Here is a 24399-nt window from a genome sequence, read left to right on the forward strand (position 1 = left end):
ACGTCGACACGAAAACAGCTATGAGACACTCATATACCAAGTTTATGAAACCTTACTGAGTTATTTGTACAGTGTGCCAGCATAAGCACACGGAGGCAAGTTCACAAACTTGTCAGACATCTTACACTGTATTCTAAAGTTTTATTTTTTTTAAGTAAATATATCCCAACTCCACTCCTGAGGACTCCTGTATGCAGACTGTGTAAAATTATATATGGTCATTTAGACATATGTAATGTAATGTAATTTATTTCTTATATACCGCTACATCCGTTAGGTTCTAAGCGGTTTACAGAAAATATACATTAAGATTAGAAATAAGAAAGGTACTTGAAAAATTCCCTTACTGTCCCGAAGGCTCACAATCTAACTAAAGTACCTGGAGGGTAATAGAGAAGTGAAAAGTAGAGTTAGAGGAAAAATAAAAATAAAATAAACATTTTAACAAGACAGCATTGATCTAAATACTTTGGAAGGTAGAAGAGAGGAGAGAAAGGAATAGATGCAGAAGGGGGAACCGTTGAACAGTAGAATTCTGGAGAAATTTAAATGATAGAAATAGAACAAAACAAAGACAAAAGGCAAAACAATAGATAAGATTAAAGATAAATCATAAGCTGGAAAGAAAAATAAAATAAAACATGTAATCTTCTATGCATGCTTACTCCATTGAATTTTGTGAGAGCCATTTCCTGCATATGTAACAATAAACTGTAACTCTACATGTGGAAACTGCAATATAAAATGACCTCCATATATTGTTTTGCACAAAAGAGGAAAAAATATTTTTATAGCTCATCTATATCTATATTTCCAGTATCTTATTACTACTTTATTAACCTAATGATGCCTTGTGTTCTTGCAAAGGTCAGAAGACTTCTGTTCTAATTAGTGATGTCCAGCTTTATTGCTCGAGGGGCCAGACCATTAATAAGAAAGGTCATTAGTTGATATTTCCAACAGACAGAGATAGTGAAAAGATCCCTGTTAAATATTTAAGGCATCAGTTCTTCAAAATTCTTGAGTTACATGAGTGGCTGAAGACGGCAAAATCTGGTCTGTGGTAGTTCTTCTCAGACTGCCTGAAATTCAAGTCAGCTTTTAAATTCCTTGCTCTGGCTTGTGGAGAGTGCCTCCCCTGATCAATTTTTATCTACATTTGGCTTTGCATGAAGCGAAAGGCAAAGCAATCACATTTGGTTTCCACACTTAATTTGCTCTTTTTTAGCTTATCCACAATTGCGTCTTAGTTTTACATCCAATCCTTGGAACCCTTGAGGAAGACAAGAGAGTTGAAACACGGCCTATGTTGGATCCATTTTCCTTCTAAACAAGTTTCAAGTTTATTAGGATTTTATATACCGCCTATCAAGGTTATCTAAGCGGTTTTTATAATCAGGTACTCAAGCATTTTTCCATATCTGTCCCGGTGGGCTCACAATCTATTTAACGTACCTGGGGCTACAGAGGACTGAGTGACTTGCCCAGGGTCACAAGGAACAGCGCAGGGTTTGAACCCACAACCCCAAGGTGCTGAAGCTATAGATCCAACCACTGCGCCACACACTCTTCATACTATGTGGATAAAGTGTGTGATACAGAGCACCGCAAACTGTTATGTGATTCAATAAAGCAAGGATCAAGACCATCCATTTCGCACTGCTTTTCTTTTGGTTTCCTGGTATATAAAGGATCCTATTACTAAAGTGAGGTACAGTTTTGCACTTACTGTACCTTAACAGCAAAAATTAAGGGGCAATAAATACAAAGCCCATGCGGTAAATGCAGGAGGCGTGCCCAGAATCTGTTCTGCATTAAGGGGCTGATTGTATTAGCGGCACCTAAAAAAAAAAAGGTACCGGCGGTATATCAATCATGCTTAGGCGTGGTTTACAGAATTGCAACTAGTAGCGCCTATGTAAAAACTTAGGTGCCTGAAATGTAGGCAAGGATTTTAAAGGCCTACATTTCAGGCTCCCAAGTTTTTGGAGAATTGAGTTTAGTGGCGCCTAACTCACGCTCCACCCATAGAAATGCCCAGTTTAGGCCTTAGGGACCACTAAGTGCATTGCAATAGGCATTTATCTTTTATAGAATCGGATAGGCACCTATCGCAATTTTTTTTTTTTTATTTTTTTACCAATTATCGATGCTGTTAAGGGAATTTTGACAATTAACACCCCCTTTTACAAAATCATAGCGCCAAGATTCCTATGATCATCAGATCTGTTACCACCATGGCTAGCGCTAAAAACCATGCTATGGTTTTGTAAAGGGGGGGTGGAGTTAGACGCTTAAGAAGCACCTAACTTTAGGCACCCTTTATACAATCAGACCCTTAGTGCCCAGGACAGAAACCTACCCTATAGTTCATGCCACTACAGATTGTGCAAGTGCACCTGGGCTACCTGCTGTTGCATATAATGCAGTTGCTAAAGTACTACCAAACTGTCCAAAAACAGATGAAGCTTCATTTGTGGCAGTTTACCCTTGCCAATCCCACCCAGTGAAATTCATCACTATCTGAATCTACTGCATCCCCAGAGCAAATATATTTTCCCATAAGATCCCCCCAGCAAAACAATCCCAATACCAACATTAATCCCCCCCAGCATCAAACCCTCAGATGACCCCACTGCTGAGCATACCCCCAACCCCCACCTCCCTCTGGGATTCACTCTGTGGTTTCCTGGTAGTCTAGTGAGATGGCCTTCTTTTCCTATTCCTTCATGCTTCAGGTGCAAAACAGCACCAAATACCCCTAGTGGTAGTCTTATGGTGCTATCATCAGGTGTCATCATTTCATAAAACAAAAGAATTGCTCGTTATATGAAAATATAACCCCCATCAGCAGTATCATGTTTTGTTTAAGTTGGGTTGCTTTTGCTATAAGGTTATGTATGGTACCGCTCCGTTTTACATGGTTAATAGATTCTCTCTAGCATTGTATAAAAATAGTAGAAAATCCCATGCCCTGTTTACCTTTCCATCAGTACAGCAAGAAATTTCTGGACCATACTCTAGCATTTCAAGGAGCTTCACATGATAGAGAATTTCGATTGTTATTGCTTGGAGCCTGTTCTTGCAAACATTTCAGAATAGAGAATGACACGGTGGCGGTTTAGCATTTTAGCCGCGGGTCACCCGCCGAAAACGGGGAAGAAAACTAGCAGTCGCTGCGGCGACGGGGACAAGGCCATTCACCGCCCGCGGGGCGGTGAATGGTCTTGTCTCCGCAGTGAGGTATCAAGGATCGCGCGGTCCCCGCAGCCACCGCCCGCCCGCCAGTAGCATTTAGCCAGCTCCCTCCCTCCACCTCACCTTAAATTTCGAGTTTTCCGGCTTCCTTTTTTCCGAGCCGCACGTGTTCAAAAATCCGTGCACGCGCGGCTGCGCGAGTCAATCAATCTTCTCCTCTGACGCAACCGGAAACAGGAAGTTGCAGGAGAGGAGAAGTTTGATTGACTCGCGCAGCCGCGCGTGCACGGCTTTTTGAACGCGTGCGGCTAGGGAAAAAGGAAGCCGGCAAACTCGGAACGAATATAAGGTGAGGTGGAGGGAGGATGGGGGCTGCTGGACCATTCTTCATTACTTTGCCATACTAATTCCATTCTATGTTAGGTGCCGCGGACTCAGATTCGAGTCCTAGCGATGATGAGTTAAAGATCCCAAAAGAAGCCAACTTCTAAATCCAGTGGTTAGAGCTACACTACACTCCTTGTGACCCTGGGCAAGTCACTTAATCCCTATTGCTTCTGACACAATGGGCAGTTCCAAAGACCAAGACTGGCCAGTGTCAAAGACAGGATGCTGAGCTTGATAGACCCTTAGTCTCCACTGTTTTTAGTGATCAACAAAGTTCTATGTTTCTATAATCACCCTAATTCTGTTATCATTGGACTAGATATTCAAAATGATTTAAATGGCCAGGACAGGCTCCTGGCTGTTCAAATCATCTGTCCAGGGCTAACCAGGCATTTTCAATCTTCATGTTCAGCCCAAATGGTGTCACACAATTCAGCAAAAATACCCAATGTTGTTCCTCATAATTTAAATATTGCTCATAGAAGGAACAACATTGGGTATTTTTGCAAATGGAAGTTGGAGGGTTAATTCCCTTGAAACAGCCAATTGAGTGAAACATGAATTCATGCTGGGACACAAGATAGGTTGAATTTGTTTTGAATTTAAAAAGAAAAATGATCAATGAAGAATACTATAATGGCAAGAAAATATAATGATAAAACAGCAACTAATTTTGCCTATTTTTATATATTAAAAAAGTACTACATAAGGTGAATGTCCATATTGCTGTCTGTTGTTCTGCTGAGCACTGGCATTGAAACAGCAAAATGCATTTATTGCATACTTGTCCTCTGTCGGAAACATTATGGTGGTATATTAGTTGTGTTAATAAAAATTTATAAACAAAGCCCTGCCAGCTGAACATCTCTTTCTCTAGTTCAGCAGCAGGAACTTTGATTTATAAGAATGGAATACGCTAAATATTAGAGTACTAAGGCTTATATGGATGCTGCGGGGACGGTGACGGGGCGGTGAATGGGATGGCAGTGGCGGTGACGGGGCGGTGAAAGGGATGGCAGTGACGGTGACGGGGCGGTGAATGGAATGGCGGTGACGGGGCGGTGCAGAGGATGGTGGGCCGGGGACGGGGCGGTGACGGGGACAGATTTTTTCCCCGTGTCATTCTCTATTTCAGAACTCAACTGAAAACTTATCTCTTTTCAAAATACTTGGTCAAATAATTTCTTTTTGTCATCCTTAAATTGTCTTTAGTTTATAATCTTTTGTAAACCTCATAGAACTTATGGTTACGCGGCTAAGAAGTACGATGTTATGTTATGTTACCATAAGACTGCTGCTTGGGGTCAAGAGGTAGTGCTGCTAGACTAGGATCATTTTGCCATCTAGAACTAGATAATCAGGGAGCATAGAGGAACCCTCTCCTGCCCTGTGCCACTAGGCTGCCAGGAGACCCCTGAATGGATTCTGGAGAAAGGCTGTGGTTGGGAGAAGGGTCATGTTCTACTCAAAAAGTGGCTCTGCTGGGGGTGAAAACCATAGAAGATAAGGTCTAAAATTTGTGGGGTTAAAATTGGGGTTCTTACTGTGGCACTGGAGGGGGGGATCAGAAAGGGGAACCTGCATTAGTTACGATCAGATCTGGAGGGAGCTGTGCTGGAGGGATCCACTGCCAGCTTCATCTTTTTATAGGACTGCTAGCAGTATGGCTGCACGTGACACAGCCTGTTAAGGTGGTGTTAAGTACAGCCATGCTATCATTAGTCAAGACCCACCGGATTGAATCAAGAGATAATCTTTTTCATATTTCATTCTGCACATCATGTGGCTTTTTCCTTAGTGTACTTTATTAATCCCAGCAGGTTTGCACTACTTGTGGGATTTAAAACTTATTTTTTTATTTTAAATATTTCTATTCCACTTATAAACTAAGGCCCTCTTTTACTAAGGTGCACTAATCGCTTTAGTTCGCGCTAAATGCTAACGCATGCATGTTAATCTATGGACGCGTTAGCATTTAGCATGCGCTAATTCGATTAGCGCGCGCTAATCGGTTAGCTCACCTTAGTAAAAGAGGGGGTAAGTGAATTACAATATTCACATACATAATTTAAAAGAGCGTACATAAAATATACAAATTCTACACCATTAAACAAATTTATTTAAAAACAAAAAATACATCAAACTTTCATTTCAGGATTTAGTTTTTGCAGGAGAAATAGACATCTCCTTATTTATAATACACTCTGACAAAAAGATGAGATTTTTTTTTTTTTAGGGATTTAAAGTCAGAAATTAATCTTAATAAACCATTCGTGGCATTCCATAACTTGAACATCAATTTCATCATCAGTCAAGACAATTTGCAAATGCCACCAACCCTTACACTAGCTATCATGAGGAGCCGTTCCGCATTACCCAGTTCCCACCCCTATCCATGTGAAGCGGTCAGCTTAGGATTTTTACCCTGCTGGTTGGTTTTAATATTCAGTAACACTTAGGCCTTCTTTTACAAAGGTGCGCTAAGCGTTTTAGCACGCGCTAAATCAACGCATGCGCTAACCGCTAACGCGTCCATAGGATAACATGCACGTATTAGCGTTTAGCACATGTTTAATAATAACAATAATAACAGTTTATATACCGCAGGACCGTGAAGTTCTATGCGGTTTACAAAGATTAAAAGATGGTACAAATTGATGAACTTAACAAGTTTCAAGTTTTTCAAGTTTATTAGGATTTTTTATATACCGCTTATCAAGGTTATCTAAACGGTTTTTTTACAATCAGGTACTCAAGCATTTTCCCTCTCTATCCCGGTGGGCTCACAATCTATCTAGCTTTCACAGAGGTGAAAGCTAGAGATTAACAGCTCTAGGGATCAGTTATTGTGGAGAAAGAGTTGTGCGGGTCAGCTGCCTAGATACTTCAGGAACAGATATGTTTTTAGGCCAGTGGTTCCCAACCCTGTCCTGGAGGAACACCAGGCCAATTGGGTTTTCAGGCTAGCCCTAATGAATATGCATGAAGCAAATTTGCATGCCTATCACTTCCATCATATGCAAATCTCTCTCATGCATATTCATTAGGGCTAGCCTGAAAACCCGATTGGCCTGGTGTTCCTCCAGGACAGGGTTGGGAATCACTGTTTTAGGCGTCTCCTAAATTCCCCATAAGTAGTAGGCGTAAGCAATTGTTCTAGATCTTTACCCCATAATGCTGCCTGATGTGAGAAAAGCTGTTGATGGTGTCTTTTGAGTTTACATCCTCTAACTGGAGGGGAAACGAAGTTCAAATGTGTTTAGAATGCACTAATATTTATCGCGCGCTAAAAAGCATAGCGCACCTTAGTAAAAGAGGGGGTTAGTGCAGGTCTGCACTAGCAATTTTTTTTTTTTATTTTTTTTTTATTTATAAATTTTCATTATAACAATCAAGTATAAACTTGTACAGAAAAGCAAAATTGAAGAAGCAAAAAATACAACATAATACAAAACAAGAGATAATTATATCTTAAATCTCACTCAAGAAAGAGCCAGCTTAGGATAGATAAGAAAGATAGACGACTGTTAGCACAGTATTAACTATAACTGTTTTTCTTCTTTAATTGATTACTTAAATTCCGTTTATTTTGAATCTTGGATCCTAAATAAATAGAGGACTTGAGTGAGATTTAAGATATAATTATCTCTTGTTTTTTTTGCACTAGCACTTTAACAAAGCTTAATATAAGGGTCCCAAAGTGTTTAGCAAAAGCAAATAACAAAAGTACACAAAGTAAAATGGAAATATAAATACACAGTGATACATAACACAGGGCTCCTGTTACTAAGGTGCGCTAGCGGTTTTAGCGCATGCTTAGCGAGCGCTACAATGACGCACGCACTAAACGCTAACGCCTCCATAGAGCTTGCATTAGTATTTTTCATTTAGTGCGTGGTTAGCGCGCGTTAATCTTTAGTGCGCACTAAAAAATGCTAGCGCACCTTAATAAAAGGAGCCCATAATATCATCAGCTTATGAATGTATCTGAAATGATAATCACTAAGCGGCAAATAAGAAACTGAAAAGAAATGATAACAGTTAATATAAGATCATATTGAAATAATGGTACCAATAATATCAAGTACTTAATCGTATATACAGTAATACCGAATTATATGTGAAACCTGGATGTCAATCAGGGAGAGCAAATAGAATGCTAGGCATAATCAAGAAGGGTATTACAACAAGGACAAAAGAAGTTATCCTGCCATTGTATCGGGCGATGGTGCGCCCGCATCTGGAATACTGGGTCCAATATTGGTCTCCGTACCTTAGGAAGGATATGGCGTTACTCGAGAGGGTTCAGAGGAGAGCGACACGCTTGATAAAAGGGATGGAAAACCTCTCATACGCTGAGAGATTGGAGAAACTGGGTCTCTTTTCCCTGGAGAAGAGGAGACTTAGAGGGGATATGATAGAGACTTATAAGATCATGAAGGGCATAGAGAGAGTAGAGAAGGACAGATTCTTCAAACTTTCGAAAAATAAAAGAACAAGAGGACACTTGGAAAAGTTGAAAGGGGACAGATTTAAAACGAATGCTAGGAAGTTCTTCTTTACCCAACGAGTGGTGGACACCTGGAATGCGCTTCCAGAGGGAGTAATAGGGCAGAGTACAGTACAGGGGTTTAAGAAAGGATTGGACAATTTCCTGCTGGAAAAGGGGATAGAGGGGTATAAATAGAGGATTACTGCACAAGTCCTGGACCTGTTGGGCCGCCGCGTGAGCGGACTGCTGGGCATGATGGACCTCAGGTCTGACCCAGCAGAGGCATTGCTTATGTTCTTATGTTCTTATGAGAGCAGAAGCAAGGTAATATAGGCAATTATATACAGTATGTGGCTGATGTAGGCAATTCAGGTGACCAAGGAGAGAACCCGTTCCAAGAAAGGTAAAGATCAACCTAATGTTCTATAAGGTGAAATGGACAAGTCAATCCTCTCAAATTTCGCTAATGAATGCAGTCTTTCAGCTGCCATACATTCATATTTGGCTACAAGACAAACCATATTCCACAGAAGTCAAGTTTTTCCAATTAGAGAGAATGATTTTCACAGCACTAATTAATAGTATATGTAGTAGATTATTATTATCATCAGATAAGGATAAATGTGCGTCATGTCCTCCGGTGATGAGGATGGAGTAAGAAAAGGGAGCAGTTATCTTGAGTATACAGAGCAGATATCAGACCAAATCCAAAGTGTTTTAAAATTAAATCTTCTGAAAATGATTCCTTGTCCACAGAAGAGCTAAAGAAAAATGCTATGAAGTTTTCTGGTTCCAGTATTGCAGCTGCCCTCCATTCTTTTCATTTAACCAAAAAGGCAGCCAGCCAGTCTTTGAATGATTACTTTCAATTAAGAATTAATATTCTTCCCAGCAAAGACTATGCAGAAATCTTTGAGTTTTTTTAAGCAATACAACAAACTGTTCTAGAGCCACCTATGCAGTTTTCAGGCAGGTGTTAGAATGGAAATGTATGACAATACAGTACTCCCCTGATATTCGCAATCTTTCAAAACCGCAAATACGGTTTTTAGCGGAGGGAGACAGGAGAGGGGTAGCCGGAGAGGCAGGAGAGAGCAGCCGGAGCACCGGCGAGTGAAGGAAATCACTCGCGGTATGCTCAGACCGCCCCTTCCTGCACTAAAGTCGGGCCTCACCAATCAGGAGCTGCTTTGACTTTAGTGCAGGAAGAGGAGGTCAGAGCATACCGCGAGTGATTTCCTTCACTCGCCGGCACTCCGGCTGGTCTCTCCTGCATCTCTGGTTGCCCTCTCCTTCCCGGTCAGAAAACACCATGAAAGACCGGGACCGTGAATCGCCAACTGCAAATGACCGGGGGAGCACTGTACATGCATTATTTTTATCAAAGGTTTCCTGCCCTGGTGTATTTTGGTTATGTTTATGTGCTTTTTGTTGTTGTTGTTGTTCATGACAATGCAGTAGTACTTTATTTTGTCTTTAATATAAATTGTGTCCCCATACATGTCTCTCTTTCTTCAGATAATATAATAATACATGACAGAAGAGAGTCTAAGGAATTTATATACTTTCACATTATTACAATAATCTATAATACTGCCATAGTTAATCCTATTTAGTCCACAAATTAGAACTGAAGAAGTATTAACCACCAACATAAATCAAGTCCTTTGTGAGTATGGTTTCCGATGTGTGTTTCTGTGACGTGGGCTGCATGTTTTTGTGTCACTGAGCTGACTTGTGAATTGGAGGTTACTATAGATTTCATTTACTGAACGGCATTACTGTGTTCTACAATACACTCGTTTGCCTTATTTTCTAAAGGTCACGTTTTTAGTAATTGGGCCTGTGTACCATATGCCCCATGCAATGTGTACAAATGCTAATGTTCCACAAATTGTGCATATTGCTTGATACAGAACCTAACTACGCCTCATTTTGGAAGAAACTGAAAACCCTTCTTTTTGATACCTGAACTCTACATGAAACTAAGGTCTCCTTTTATCAAGCTGCGCTAGCGGGGTTAACGCGCGTGACTTTTCATCACGCGCTACCCCCCCCCCCCCCCCCCCGCTGGCTAAAAACTACCGCCTGCTCAAGAGGAGGCGGTAGCAGCTAGCATGGCCGGCGGTTTAGCGTGCGGTATTATGCACATTAAACCGCTAGCGCGGCTTGATAAAAGGATCCCTAAGTCCACTTCTTCTACAATCCCTCCATCTCTCCACTTCAGAATTTTCATTCCATAATGACTAGGTGTTTTCTTTTTTCTCTCCTAATCTCAATTTCCTGATAAAATTCCCCCTGTCACCCTCCCTGATTCTTCCATGTTCTAATGTACTTCCTTTTTCTTCTCTGTAAATCGCCTTGAGCCTATATAGGTAGTGCATGACACACAAATAACAGATTAGCTTAGATACCACAGCCATGGCTTGTTCACATGTACAGTCCACTTCCTTGCAGTTATGCACTACTCAGTGTTGTATAGTAACTATTTATTTTATTTATTTATTTAATTCGATTTCTATCCCGTCCTCCCAGTAGCTCAGAACAGGTTACAAGCAAACATTCATAGTGGAATACATTTGGACAGTACAAAGACTATACAACAAATTAAATACAGGTCAGGAATGATGAGGAGGGTACAGAAAGGAGGAGAGGAGGGATAGGGGAGATATGATACAGACGTTTAAATACTTGAAAGGTATTAATATAGAGCCAAATATTTTCCAGAGAAGAGAAAATGGTAAAACTAGAGGGCATAATTTGAGGTTGCAGGGAGGAAGACTCAGGAGCAATGTTAGGAAATTCTTTTTTCACGGAGAGGGTGGTAAATGCCTGGAACGCCCTCCCGAGCTAAGTGGTGGAGAAGAAAACGGTGATGGAATTAAAAACAGCGTGGGATAAACATAGAGGGTCTCTAATTAGAAAACAAAGGATGTAAATTAAAGATCTAAGACGGGTACTGGCAGACTTGCAAGGTATATGTTCCATATGTGTTAATTTGGTGTAGGATGGGCAGGGGAGGGAATCAGTGGGATCTCCACTAACTTGGAACAGAAGGATGTTACTGGCCAGACTTTATGGTAGATATCCTGAAAACAGGATGGTTAGATAGGCTGGAGTGAGCTTGGATGGCAACTTCAGCATTTGGAACCTAGGACAATACCAGGTGGACTTTACACTCTATGACCCTGAAATGTCAAAGAAGAGACAAGTTAATTTAATCATGTATTTTTAATGGGTATAACTAATGAGCAGATTGTATGGACCGTTCAGGTCTATATCTGCCATCATTTACTATGTTACTATGACCTAACTTACCTAGATAATGCTGAGTTTGTCTGACCAGATATTTTAGTGCCACTATCTGGTAAATGTAGATGGAAATTTGGATATGATCCAGTGAGTAGGACTTATCTTGAACATAAGAAAATAAGAACATAAGAATTGCCGCTGCTGGGTCAGACCAGTGGTCCATCATGCCCAGCAGTCCGCTCACGAGCCGGCCCTCTGGTCAAAGACCAACACCATAACCAAGACTAGCCCTACCAGCGCACGTTCTTGTTCAGCAGGAACTTGTCTAACTTTGTCTTGAATCCTTGGAGGGTGTTTTCCCCTATAACAGCCTCTGGAAGAGTGTTCCAGCTTTCTACCACTCTCTGGGTGAAGAAGAACTTCCTTACGTTTGTACGGAATCTATCCCCTTTCAACTTTAGAGAGTGCCCTCTCGTTCTCCCTACCTTGGAGAGGGTGAACAACCTGTCCTTTTCTACTAAGTCTATCCCCTTCAGTACCTTGAATGTTTCAATCATGTCCTCTCTCAATCTCCTCTGTTCGAGGGAGAAGAGGCCCAGTTTCTCTAATCTTTCGCGGTACGGCAGCTCCTCCAACTCCTTAACCATCTTAGTCACTCTTCTCTGGACCTTTTCGAGTAGTACCGTGTCCTTCTTCATGTACGGCAACCAGTGCTGGACGCAGTACTCCAGGTGAGGGCACACCATGGTCCGGTACAGCGGCATGATAACCTTCTTTGATCTGTTCGCGATCCCCTCTTTATCAGTCCAAGCATTCTGTTTGCCCTTTTTGCTGCCGCCGCACATTGTGTGGACGGCTTCTTCACTCCCAAGTCCCTTTCCTAGGAGGTCTCTCCAAGAACCGCCCCGGACATCTTGTATTCGTGCATGAGATTTTTGTTACCGACATGCAGCACTTTACACTTATCCACGTTGAACCTCATCTGCCATGTCGATGCCCATTCCTCGAGCCTACAAGGAGAAATCCTCATGAATACAGGGATCATTGTTTTTATTATTTTTTCCAGAATGTTCTTAAATGTACTTTCTGTGATTATAAGCCTTTAACCTCTCTGAGACAGTTATGTTCAAATATGCAAATTTCCTACCAACATCAGAATTTGATACTACAATTTTTAATATCCTCAGGATTGTTCTTGCAAGGAAGTATACCAAAAACATATTTTTCTTTATATGGTTAGTATTGTTCAATGTGTACATTATAAAGGAACCAGGGCATATAAATGTCATTTGGACCACAGTACAAAATTGCAAATACCTTTTGGTTATGATTACCATGTTTTGAAGTAATTTTTGACATATTTTAATGGAATTACTGCAGGAAGTAGCTGAAAGTGAAAAGGGGAACTGTCAGTCACTGAAAAGTTGCCAAGTGAGGAGATAGCAGGAGGCTGTGCGGGATTGAAGAGAATTTAGAGAGAGAGAGAGCGAGGGAAAGAAAGAGATCTGATCTAGTGGGTGCCCACTGCCCAGACATAGAGGTGATAAACAGAGACCAGATCCAGTGAGTAAAGGTGCTCAAATTGTTCAGATAACCACTAGAGGGATGTAAGCATGACTCCCCACACTCCCCCAGTGGTCACTGACCTCTCTCTTCCCCCAAAGATGTGAATAAAACAGTACATACCCGCTTGTATGCTAGTTTCAGATGTTATAGCTACTCCAAATAGAACAGCAAGCAAGTTCCCCATACCTTATATCCTTACCTTTTCCTTTTCCCTAGACTTATTGCAACCAATCCATACCTTTTTTTTCCACTTCATGTCTCCAGTTCATCTTTAGTATTTAGTAACCAGTTTGTGTTTGATTCCCTCTTTTTAATCTTTTATATTGTAAACCACTTTGATTTTAACCTTGGTTTTACATATACGCTATATCAAATAAATTGAAATTGAGTATCCTGGTGGGCGGTGTGGTCACCCATAGAGATGGAGAGTGGAGACTCAGGCCCATATTCCACTCTAACCACTACACTTATGGTGGAATCTGTGAGCCTTCCAAACTACACTCAAATCCCACATGTGAGGTGAAATCTTCAGGCATACTGGCTATTGATGTGGTATACAGTTGGGTTCGGTGGGTTTTGGAGGGGGTTATGATGAGATGTGTACATGGGGCCTTTTATCTATTTAAAGTTCACTACAGTGCACCCTATGGTTCCCCACTGCTCTGCTGGGATGTCTGTATGACCAGTTTACTAGAAATGCTGGCCTCTCCTACATCCCAATGGCTAGTTTTGTGCGTTTTTCATTTGGATGTGTGTTTTTTTGAAAATGGTTCAAAAAGATAGAAGCACAGAACACATTTTCAAAAACACAAGATAGATGTTTTGCAGTTTTGAAAATGGGCATGTTCGCTATTGGACTTTGGTGCATCTTCCACAAAACGTCTAAACTTACTTCAGTAACAGCAACATAACTCCTCTCAGTACCAGACATATTGTGAAATAAAATCCTTTACAAAAAAAATGTCATTCAAGGCCTACAGAAAATCTACTATTACAACTCTAACCTCCTCTTTTACTAAGGTGCACTATGCTTTTAAACGCATGCTAAATATTAGCACATGCTAAACGCTAACGCGTGCATGTTATCCTATGGACGAGTTAGCATTTAGTGCACGCATTGATTTAGCGTGGGGTAAATGCGTGCTAAAATGCTTAGTGCACCTTAGTAAAAGAGGGCCTAAGTTCCAAGATTTGAATCACAAGGACCATAAAGATGCAGTGGATCCTAGAACATCAGCACACCTATTGGAAAACCTTACAAGCCACATTACTATAGATCTTTGCATAGAAATCCCACAATAATAGAATACCCAGCTTTGGCCACACACAAGCATATTTTAATTGATTGTTTTTGTATTTTCCTGTAGATTTGATGGCCTCTTTGAATGCAAATCACTTTGAACCTTTTTAGTATAGTACAATTAATAAGTTGTGGATTAGATTAGATGAGACATACATACATACACACACACACACCTCACCACATAGAAATTAAGGCAGTGGCGTACCAAGGGGGGGAGGGGGGCGGTCCGCCCCGGGTGCACGGCTTGGGGGGATGCACAGCCGGCCAGGTCTGGGTCTTCCTGCCCTTCCTTTCCCCCCGCTGCACCGCTACGATCCTACCCCCCCTGCCGACAAGAAGTCTTTCCGACGAGAGAATGTTCCAGGCCAACCAGGCAGTGATTGGCTGGACCGGAACATCCTCTCCGACGTCAGAATTGATGTCAGAAAGAATTCTTGTCAGCGGGGTGAGGTAGGATCGTAGCACGCGGGCTGGGGGAAAGGAAGGGGAGAGGCGCTTTTTTTCCTGCGGCAGGGAGGGCAGGATGTAGGCAGGCAGGCAAGCTGGCTGGCTTTAGCGAGAGAGGGAGATAGGTAGACAGGCAGGCTGGTCAAAATCTGGAAGGTAGTGGAGGGGACATAAGGAGGCACTATGGACACAGGATGGAGGCACTGGGGGCACCATGGACATAGGACGGAGGCACTGAGGGCACTAAGGACACAGAATGGGGGCACCATGGACACGGGAAGAAGGCACTGGGGGCACTAAGGACACAGGACGGGGACACTGAGGGCACTAGAGACACAGGACGGAGGCACTAAGGACATGAGAAGGAGGCACTGGGGGCACAAAGGACACGGGAAGGGGGCACTGGGGCCTTATGGACACAGGAAGGAGGCACTGGGGGCACTATGGACACAGAATGGGGGCACTGGGGGCACCATGGACACGGGATGGAGGCACTGGGGGCACTATGGACACAGGAAGGAAGCACTGGGGGCACTAAGGACACAGGACGGGGGCACTATGGATACAGGACGGAGGCACTGGGGGCACTAAGGACATGGGAAGGAAGGAGGGAGGGAATAGAAAGGGACAATTGTTGGGCCTGAGTGCAGAAAGAAATGAAAGAAAGGATACACAGTCAATTAATAGATGTCACCTTTTGATGAAAAAAATAAATGGTCATGTTACCTCTGACTTACTTTCGCTGCAGCAGAGTCGGCAGCCATGCTGAGGTGCAGGAAGGTCCCGCGCTGACTCGTCTGCCAGCTCTGCTCCGGAAGAAGTAAGTTACGTCAGAGGGGGTGGACCCGGCAGACGCAGTCATTGCGGGACTTTGCCACAACTCCCTGCATCTGCCAGGTCCACCCCCTCCGATGTAACTTACTTCTTCTTGAGCAGAGTCAGCAGACGAGTCATCGCGGGACCTTCCAGGATACGGCTGCTGAGTCCGCTCCAGAGCAAGTACGTCGGAGTGGGGTGGACTGGCAGCCGGCAGTTACAATCATCATGGGACCTTGCTGCATGAAGGTAGAGAAAGGAGCAGGATTGCTGGAATGGAAGAGTGGTAGAGGGAAAGAAAGGGGGCAGGGTGGTATGGAAGGGTGGTGCTGATAGAATTGATGTACAGAGAAAGGGGAGAGACATAAGGGGGAAATATATTGGAGGGAGAGAAAGGGGGCAGATGCTGTTTGAAGAGGGGTGGATGGCGAGAGAAAGGGCAGACATTGGATGGTAGTGGGGAGCCTATGCTGGATGGAAGTGCAGATGGGAGAGATAAGGGAGCAATTACAGGAAGGAAATGGGAGGAAAGAAAGAGGGGAGCAGACACTGGATGGAAGTGGACAGAGAGAAGAGAAGGTACTAGATGGAAGGGTTGGAGAAAGAGAGTACATGATGGAAAGAGGGGATAAATAAAAGGAGGGCACATAATGGGGAGAAAAGGATTAAGTTAGGGAAACACTGGAGGGGTGAGGGGAAGAGGTGGCAAGTTCTAGGTAGACAGTAAAAAAGGACATTGAGAGGGTAGTAAGAACGTAATCTAGACAGATGCAGAAAAGGAAAATGAGGGAAAAAGGGAAAGGGATTGCAGAGGAGAGGTGTGGAAGAGGAGAGGAGAGGAGAGAAATGCCAGACCAATGGGGGTGAAAGGAGAGATGGAAGGGGGAGGCATACAGTTTCTGGAAGGGGCATAGAAGGAGAGAAGATGTCATATAGGGGAAGAGAGACGGCAGACAGTTGATGGAAGGAAGAGAGTTACAAGAAGATGAGGAAAGCAGAAACCACAAAAGACAAAGGTAGGGAAAAATTTTGTATTTATTTATTGCTTTAGGAGACATGTGTCACTGTTTCTGTAGTGCACTGTATGCAGAGTCCAGCTTCTTACTGGTTCAATTTAACCTCTGTCTATGTATTTCTATTTTATCCCCCCTTTTACAAAACTGTGGAGCGTTTTTTAGCATCAGCCGTGGTGGTAGCAGCTCTGATGCTCAGAATTCAGTGTCAGAGCTGTTACCACCATGGCTAAAATTCACACTACAGTTTTGTAAAAGGGGGAGGGGTTAGTTTGTGATGACATATTCCATACTAGGCGAAGGTGTTCTGTGTGTTCGAAAGACATGTTTTTTTTGTTAGGATTGACTGCAGGATTGATCCGTACTAGTCTGGCTTGTTTAGTTTTACAATGAGTGTATTGATGTTGTACTGCTCATTGCAGTATGGAAGATGCTGCCTTTGCCTAGGTACTCATGTGTGATATGTGGCTTGTTACTAAAAATCATGTTTTTCGTACAGATGGGGGAGGAGGGGTGTCAAAAAATGATGGGCCCCGGGTGTCACATATGCTAGGTACGCCACTGAATTAAGGCCTTGATATTGAGCCCACAGTAGTAAGTGGCTGATAAGTTGCTTCAAGTGCAGAGTGAAGTAACCCTGGAGACTCAATGCCAGGGCATGTAAGGCACCTGGCACTGAATATCTGGCTATGTCCACTGACTTGGAAGTTAACTGCATGTGCCAATATTCAGACCAGTGCCCAGTTAATTAGTTCCTTAAAGTTAGAACAGCTGTTAGTTATACCTTGTTGCAGAATCGCGCTTTCATGATAGGTGCCTATGTTTCAATCAGTGCTAATTAAAAAGCTTAGTTGAGCTTATTATTCAATTTAGATAGGCGCTTATTTAGTTGGGTGCCTCCGAAATAGGTGCCTAACTTTAGGCGCTGGGTACAGAATTTGGGCTTTAATCTTCCATTGCCCCATGTACAAAACAAGTACCTCTATATATGTAAACCACTTTGAGTGTGGTTGTATAACTACAAAAAGGCAATATACAAATCCCAAAGCTTTTCAGAACAATAAATCATTCTTCTTTCAAATCCTGTGGAAGAGTGTTCCGCATCACTGCTACTGGAAAAATGTCTTCTTAATAGATGTGGTGATTTAAGAATTAGACTAAGTTCATATTTCTTGAGCTAATTACCGTAACTAGATAATTTAGATTGCTCTTATGAAAACTCTAATGTTCAGCATTTTAAGTTTCCATTTTCCTTATATTAGTAATTGAGGTACATTACAAATTACACAAAATGTGATCACTGTTTTTCCCCTCTATTGTAGCAGTGTTTTGCAAAAATTGAAGCCTCTGTTAATCTCTGATATAATGCATTGCTGTAATCAAATCTGCATGTTACCATAGCCTGGATATGGGTTGTCAAATTTGACCTGATCAAAAATGTTTTTGCCTTTGACTGTACTATGTATTGCAGACTGTTTACTGTTCTTGTTGAATGTACTGACTCTGCTTGTTCTTGCTATTTTACTGTTTGTTATACAAAACCAATAAACATTTTGAACTTAAAAAAAAAAAAAAAAAATGAACAGGGACATTGTAATAAAAAAACAACAACCAGATAACTAGGCATTTTTTCACCACTCCCAAACCTTTGATCTTATCAGATTACCTAAATTTCGCCCCTGCAGCAGAAGGGATATAATTGCTGCATTTAACAAAGTAAACATAAATGCCTATTTTTCAGATGCTGTGGAACTTTTGCATACTATGTTCCTAGCAAAAGAAAGTTAAAACTGTAAGCGGATGGAAATCGGGTGGCATGACAGATGGAAGTCGGTGCCAACATAAGGCGTTCTGATGTACTTCCTGTAAAGGATGACTAAAATAAGCATGACTATCTCTGTATCTGTGTAGATGCATATTGATGTAGATATTTAGAAGGAGATATCTCTCTGTGTAAGCATATATAGATAAATATAATCCATTTTAAACTGACATCTGTATGTAGTTATCTCACAATGGTACATTTTCTATGGATCTTTAGATTTTGGATATTTTCTTACAAACTCAGGAATACATATTCAGCCAGTAGTGGCAAGTGGTTTTTTTTTTTAGTTGCCACTGTTATTCCCAGATATTCAATGCTCAGCAATGTAAAAGGGATGGGGCTTGTGTACCCTTTTCCTTTGTGATTACAATCGAAGTAGTTTACACATTCTAGACCATATTCTAGCCCTAATGAATATGCATGGAGAAGATTTGCATGCCTGGCACCTCCATTATATGCAGATCTCTCTCATGCATATTCATTAGGGCTATCCTGAAAACCCGACTGGCCTGGGGGAACCACTGTTCTAGACCAGACATGGGCAACTCCAGTCCTCGAGGGCCGGAATCCAATTGGGTTTTCAGGATTTCCCCAATGAATATGCACGAGATCTATTTGCGTGCACTGCTTTCAATGCATATTCATTGGGGAAATCCTGAAAACCTGATTGGATTCCAGCCCTCGAGGACCAGAGTTGCCCATGTCTGGACTAGACAGATGCTTATTTTGTACCTGGGGCAATGAAGTGTTAAATGACTTGCCCAGAGTCAGAAGGAGTTGCAGTGGGAATTGATTCTCATGCTCTAACCACTATGCCGCTCCTCCACTCGTGTGTCTGTGCACTGGCATTGAATGTCCAATTTTATGCGACCAGCTATCTCTTATGTGGTTGACTATGATATTCAGCACTTAATAGCCTAAGTGACATCACAAAAAGATAGGACTCACTTTTATGTTGTTCAATATGGCTGAGTAACATAGTCAGTTAAGTGCCGATTATTAAGTGCTGACTCCGCCCCTGGACCGCCCACAAAATAGCCAGCTTTCATTTTTGCAGTCTATGGTGATACTCTGTGCCATGAACTGGGTAAGTGCCACTGAATATCGATGGGATGCCATGCATGACTGGAATTTACTTTATTTCATTTATTTTATTTTTATTTATTGTTTTCTCAGGTACTTTAGCTAGATTGTGAGCCTTTAGGACAGTTAGGGAAATCCAAAGTACCATTTTTATTTATTTTATTTTAATGTATCTTTAATCTATCTTCATTGTAAACCGCTTTGAACCTCACGGTATAGCGGTATATAAGAAATAAAATAAAATAAAATCAAATTCATAACTCATATTACTGTGTTCTACTTTTGTGCCGTAATTCCAACTGTTCACAGAATAATCAGCTTCTAATAGACTTGATGTGACATATGTGTATCTAGGACTGATCCTTTTTTTTTCCAATTTATGTATTTTAATTCATTCCATTTTAAGAACATTTTGAACAGAGGAAACTGAAATATGCCTGGCATAAAAACCAAATGAAAACAACAATACTCGTAAACATTCCTCATGATATTTCTAAAATAGCTACTCTATTTGAAAAAGAAAAACTTCATATTACAACTGAAAAGAAGAAAAAGAAGGAATTTGCATGGATTGTAGCCAATATAAATTTAATCCCTCTTTTACGAAGGTGTGCTAACCAATTTAGTGCGCTCTAACTGCTAACGTAGAATATAATGGACGTGGTAGAAGTTATCGTGCGCTAAATCAGCTAGCACACCTTTGTAAAAGGACCCCTGAATGTTGATGGATACATCAGAATAAGGATAAGACAGAATGATCCAGAACTCAAAAAAACCTAGACATTCACTGCCACCTAATTATAAATGCCCTTTTAAGGAACACTGTCAAGGATCACATAAAATGTGTGTGACACCAAAGTATAACCAAACATTTTCTGTGTGTGAATAAAGTAAAAACAATCCGCTATAATAATACCCTTAGCGCGCATGTGCACTTCAACTCTGTGGGTCCTTGATCCGTGGTGCTGGGCCGCCACATGCGCAGTAGAGTAGAACTCTGCCTGTGGCGGTTTCCCCATCGCCCTCCCTTGGCAACGCTGTGAGCCCGGAACCTGTGAGAGAGCGAGAAAGCACAGTTACTTACCGTAACAGGTGTTATCCAGGGACAGCAGGCAGATATTCTCACATGTGGGTGACGTCATCCACGGAGCCCCAGCGCGGACAGCTTTTCAAGCAAACTTGATTGAAGTTTCAAGTTTGCACACTGCACCACGCATGTGTGTGCCTTCCTGATCCACTAGAGGGCGCATACCCTCCTCATGGTCCTCAGTTCAGATAGCTAGCAAAGAAGCCAACCTCGGGGAGGCGGGCGGATTGTGAGAATATCTGCCTGCTGTCCCTGGATAACACCTGTTACGGTAAGTAACTGTGCTTTATCCCAGGACAAGCAGGCAGCATATTCTCACATGTGGGTGACCTCCAAGCTAACCAAAAAAGGGATGGAGGGAAGTTGGCAATCCAAGAAAATAGATTACTCAAAACCGACTGGCCAAACCGGCCATCGCTCCTGGACAGAGCATCCAGGCAGTAGTGGGAGGTGAAAGTATGAACCGAAGACCAAGGGGCAGCCTTGCAAATCTCCTCGATAGGCGTCGACCTGAGGAAAGCTACAGAAGCCGCCATCGCTCGGACATATGTCCCGCAACTTGACCATGCAACTCGAGACCAGCCTGAGCGTAGCAAAAGGAAATACAAGCAGCCAACCAGTTGGACAAGTTGCGCTTGGAACTGGGCGTCCCAACCGATTAGGGTCAAGGGACAAAAACAATTGAGGAACCGTCTGAGGAGACTGAGCGCGTTGAAGATAAAAAGTCAACGCCCTCTTACAGTCAGGTGTGTAAAGCGCCACCTCGCCCGGAGGCGAGTGGGGCTACAGGAAAGAGACCAGAAGAACAATGAAATGAGGGAGCGGAAAGTCCGAAACCACCTTGGGCAAGAACTGGGGTTGAGTACACAGAACCACCGTGCATGAAAAAATACAGGAAAAGACGGGTCCGCAAGCAAAGCTTGTAGCTCACTGACTCGCGAGCAGACGTGAGAGCAACCAGGAATACCACCTGCCTGGTGAAATAATTCAAAGAGCTCTAGCAATGGAATCAATAGAGGTAGCACCAATTGAGTCAGGACACACAAAGATCCCAAACCACCGGAGTGGCTTTGAGCGGAGGATGTACATTGAAGAGATCCTTCATAAAGCGGGGAACCATCGGATGGACGGAGAGCAGCGTCCCATCAAGCGGCCGATGACTGGCAGCAAAAGCACAGAGGTGGGCTCGAATAGATGTCAATTCGAGACCAGACCGAGACAAGAGAAACAGATAAACCAGCACTGAAGGCAAGGAGACAGAGAGCGGATCCATGCGGTGCTCAGCACACCACGCAGCAAATCAGGACCATTTCTGGGAATAGCATTGCCGAGTGGAGATCTTTCGAGAGGCCTCGAAAAAACCCCCACCGACTTGAAACAGAAGGAGGGAGGCACGTTGCGAGGAACGAAGCTGATAAGAGTAGAGACTGCAGAATGGAATGCAATAGAAACCTCAACTCTGAGACAGCCGAGAAGTGAGCAGAGGTAGGAACAGAGGCTCCCTGACATGCTGGAGGAGCCGGGAGAACCGCAGCTGCCAGGGCCACCGAGGAGCCATCAAGATCATGGTGGCGCAGACCGACAGGAGGAGTAACAAAGAAAGGGAAGGGAACCCATAGAGGAACCTGCCCATCCAATCGAGAAGGAAAGCATCCACCTCGATGCGAACCCTGGGAGAACATCCTCGAGCAAGATCGAGGCAACCAGTGAGTGAGGGGCAAAGCGAACAGAACTACCTGTGGGGTTCCCCACCAGGCAACCACATGCCACAGAGTCTGAGAATGGAGCGACCATTCATGCGGCTAAAAAGGGGTGACGCAACGTGTCCACCAGACAATGCTGCACGCCCCGAAAACACACCGCCCAAAGAAAGAAGTAGCGGGGTGACGCCCCCTGCCAAAGACGAAGGGCTCGCCTGCAAAGTAACAGGGAACCCTGTCCACCCTGGCTTGGTCACAGGATACATCGCCCCCGGGATGACGGGACTCACCAGGACCCCGCAATCCATCGACCAATAACGAAAATCCGTCCCGGCATTGAAAATGGCCCGGAGCTGCAGCAGATTGATGCGGCTGCGACGGTCCGCACCCGACCAAAGAATCCGATCCAAGCGCTGGGAAGCGGGATCCCTATCCTGCCATCACTGAAATGCTCGGGTGCAGTGGGGAACACGAAGAGGAAACCAGGCGAACATCGGGACATGAACCGTGGAGACCCAAGATCCCAAAGCATCAGCTCGGCCGAGGTCGAAAACCGCTGAGTCACCAGCTGACTCAGGCGCAGACAGGCGGCCTGCCGAGGCAGTGGCCGAAAAGACCGGAGGCGGACCAAGGACAGAGGGACCATCGTCCGGTATAAACAGACAAGGCCCTCTCCATGAGGTCGAGACAAGAAGGAGCGCAGACAAACTGGGTCCAGGTCCGCCCAGACGGACTCCCGAGACCGGGGCGGACAGAGACTGAAACGCTCCCAGATCAGAAACTAGTGCAGGTCCCGAAGGGCCCGGACCAGACGTAGCCAGGAGGATGGGAAAGCCCAACCGACAGAGGCGAGGCTAAACTCCCAGTGCGGAGACACGGTGACACCCCTCCCGAAGGGAGGGGAGGAATCCCCAGAAGAGAGCAGCCCGGAGGCTATGCGAGAATAGTCCAAAAGACGGCCAGGAGTCGCTGAAGCCGGCTGGACCCCAACCCGAAGCCGCTGCAGCTATAGCGACTGCCGCGCAGGAGGCCGAGATAACCCAAGAAAGGTATCCGGAGGGCCCCTCCGGAGAAAGAGTCAAAACCACCAAGGAAGAAGGGATTCAGCTGAAGGCGTCCCGATAGGCGAAGGACCGGTCGCGGTCTGAAAGGTGGTTAGTGGCTTCGGCAAGAGAGGCCTCAAGGAACGCAGTACTCACGCAAGGAAAGGTGGTGAGACGAACCTGGAGGGTCCACAGCCCCACTCTGCCCCAAGCGAGATGACGCATGGCGGGAGCAATAGAGCGGGAGCAGGGAGAGAGTCTCCACCAGGAAACCAAACTCCGCACCACAACCAAATAGGAGCCGGAGACACCGAGGCACAGAGCCACAGACGAAGTCGAGGCACGAAGCCCCTGTCGAAACCGGGGCGCAAACCCGCAGTCGACGCCGAGGCCCAAAACCCCAGTCGACTCCGAGGCACAAGGCCACAGTCAACCCAAGGGCACAAAGCCCCAAGCGACGCCCAGTCACAAAGCTTCAGTGAACGGCGAGGCACGAAGCCTCGGTCGCCAGCCGACGATGAGGCCCCCCAGCCTCAGTCGACGCCGAAGCACAAGCATCAAGCGACGCGGAGCAATCGGCTCAGCCGACGTCGAAGGTACAAAGCATCCATCGATGCCGAGACACCAAGCCCCGGTTGACATCGAGGCAGCAAACCTCAGCCGCAGTCGACATCAAGGCACAAAGCCTCAGACGATGTCGAGGCACAAGTCTCAGGAGACGTCGCGCCGGCGCCCAAGCCTCCGACGCCGCCGAGATACAAAGCCTCAGACGATATCGAGGCAAAAAAGCCTCAGACGACTTCGAGGCACCAAGCCTCAGTCGACGCCGAGGCACCCAGCCTCAGACGACGTCGAGGCACCAAGCCTCAGACGACTTCGAGGCACAAAGCCTCAGTCGACGCCGAGGCACCAAGCCTCCGACGACGCCGAGGCACCCAACCTCAGTCGACGTCGTCGAGGCACACAGCCTCAGTCGACGGTGAGGCACAAAGCCTCAGTCGACCTCGAGGCACAAGCCTCAGGCGACGTCGAGGCAGAAAGCCTCAGTCGACGGCGAGGCACAAAGCCTCAGTCGACCTCGAGGCACAAGCCTCAGGCGACGTGAAGGCCGAAAGCCTCAGTCGACGGCGAGGCACAAAACCTCAGTCGACCTCGAGGCACAAGCCTCCGGCGACGTCAAGGCAGAA

General features: G+C 44.3%; 1 long non-coding RNA gene across 4 annotated transcripts in view; it reads right to left on the minus strand.

Annotated features, from left to right (window-relative positions):
* The window catches only part of LOC117366269, an 86321-nt gene that overhangs the window by 56377 nt on the left and 5545 nt on the right, over nt 1-24399 (minus strand). For 3 of the 4 annotated variants that reach the window (XR_004540553.1, XR_004540551.1, XR_004540552.1), the window contains exon 2: nt 20299-20434. This is a non-coding gene — a long non-coding RNA (uncharacterized LOC117366269). Of the gene's footprint in view, nt 1-12278; nt 12340-20298; nt 20435-24399 lie in introns of those variants that run through there. The other variant, XR_004540547.1, reaches the window with a different exon arrangement.

This window comes from Geotrypetes seraphini, chromosome 1, assembly GCF_902459505.1.
Source record: "Geotrypetes seraphini chromosome 1, aGeoSer1.1, whole genome shotgun sequence".
In the NCBI taxonomy this organism is placed as follows: Eukaryota; Metazoa; Chordata; class Amphibia; order Gymnophiona; family Dermophiidae; genus Geotrypetes; species Geotrypetes seraphini.